Here is a 2340-nt window from a genome sequence, read left to right on the forward strand (position 1 = left end):
CTCAGTGGTGTCTAATGATATACTACTGTTATCTTTTTTATATGTAGGATGAGTGACACCACCTTGATAATTTGTTCTCATAAACATTAATAAAAAAAGTTAAATATATTTTTCTTTCCTGCAATTTAGTATTTTTTTATTTTGGTAATTTTTATACTTACAATTTTTTCTTAAAGCACTTAAAAAAAATACTATCCAAAGTGTTTTAAAAATATAAAACAAAATGAATATATTTTATAATAATTAAAATTAATTTTTTACAAGGATGAAAGTAAAAAATAAAAACTAAATTTAAAAAACAAAAAAATATTGAAGCACTTAATTAAATGTCTGTCACCCCACTCCATCGTATGACCTCACTGTTTTGGTATATCATATAGGAAAATGTTCTACATACAATCTATATATGTTTGTGTGGTGTATAAGTGGGATGAAAAAATAAATAGAAAAAGAAAAAGGAAAAAATATATAGACATGATAGATAACTGTGATGATTTTTTTTTTAATGGTGCTCATTAATCACTCTGCAGACTTCAGAAATTCTAAACCAATTAACCAAGCTGTGGAAAAACTTCTGTGGAAGATCAATTACTCAAGATTAAAGTCCAGGAGGGGACAAATGAGTAGTGTTGGCAATATTGATTAACTGATTAAATGTTTCGATTTTTTTTTTTATAGTTTTGTGGAGATAAGGAAAGTGCTGCCAATTTCTCAATCTTTTTGTTCCGTGTGATTTCTTCACCATTATTCGTTGGCCACCACAGATGGTTAATCAATTAATCATTTAATTGCTAAATTATTGTGAGTTGTTTTAATTTGTTGGTACATACAATTATTTGGTTCTTCTGTATTATTTAATCGTGATTATTCACTGGCCAGCATAGATGGATAATTAATTAATTTATAGGAAGGCATAAAAATACAGTGCTTTTTAGATGGAAATACAACTCTCGCAATAAAAACTTTCTAATTATTGATTCCTTACAAAATTGATGTAAACGAAATGACTGGAGATATTAAACATTTGGCATATATTTAATTGAGTTTAATTACTTGTTTGATTTTTATATCTGTAAGATCTAGATGTGTACGTTTTAGTTATTATGTCTAAAAAACACTCATTTTAGACCACATGAATTACTGGTTTAAGTTTATCTATCAAAAAATTATCTGTTAGCGCAAAAGTTAGTTATTGAATTGACCACAGTATTGAACTGCTTTTTCCAATCCCTTGTTTGCTTCGTGTTTCAACTCTTGTCCAATCCTTAATCTGATAGAACAGTTGGGGCCTCCTCTTCTGCTCTTGGCATCGTAGGTTGCAGCATCATTCCACCTGTACCACAATTTAATTAATTGTGTGATTGATTTCACGTTAAAATATTAGTTGATGAGATTTGAAGTAATTTTTCATATGTTTTTTTTTATTGTATATTTGTATGTAACACAATTGGTTCTTGGTTTAAGATCGATAAGTTGACGGCTTAGCGCAACTTTAGGTCATTTTTATGTAAGATAAAAATATTTATACAGAATTTTTCTATTAACTTACTTTAATGATAAAAAATTCAACCATAAATCATTTCACTTTAAAATCAATATTAGTGTGTTTGAATATAAGTGTAAGTAAAATTGATTTTAAATAAAATTGTGTAGAATCAAACATGTAAAAGTTTATTTAGGTAAACAATACAATTTTAAATAACCTAACGTCCAATTAAACATACACTTAAATCAAAAATCAATTCTATGAAATTTCATTCAAACACGCTAAAATTCTGCGAATCACCGGAGACAATGGAGAGAATTAGCTAGAAAGACATGAAAGCAGTAATTTATTGTTGGTGATGAAAACGCCAAGTTCTCGTCGAGCCATTTCTCTTTCCTTGCGATACTCCTCGTCAACTACAATAGGTTCCACCATTGTCAAAGTTACTTTGATGATAAAAAATCCCTATTTTTTTTTTCTTATAGTCATGGTAGATAAAAAAGAAAAAGGAAAAAATATATAGACATGATAGATAACTGTGATAGATAACTTTGATGATAACTCTTGAAACATATAGCCAATATATATTCTTATAGCCCCATTGATAATATTCTGAAATAAATTTCAATTTGTCGCATTCTATCTTTCTTGTAATGTGCTGTATGGATAAATACCTAAATTTATTTATAAATATTAATCAATATTTAATAGACAAATATGCAAGTTGCATTTAAATACTGTACCAATTTACACCTCTCGACTTATGGCCTCAAATTGGTTACAGCCTATGCCTTTATCTTGTACAGATATTGGCTAGTCCAGAAAAATTAAGGGTATAAGTGGCTATACGTGAT

The sequence above is a fragment of the Glycine max genome, chromosome 16, assembly GCF_000004515.6.
Source record: "Glycine max cultivar Williams 82 chromosome 16, Glycine_max_v4.0, whole genome shotgun sequence".
NCBI lineage: Eukaryota > Viridiplantae > Streptophyta > Magnoliopsida > Fabales > Fabaceae > Glycine > Glycine max.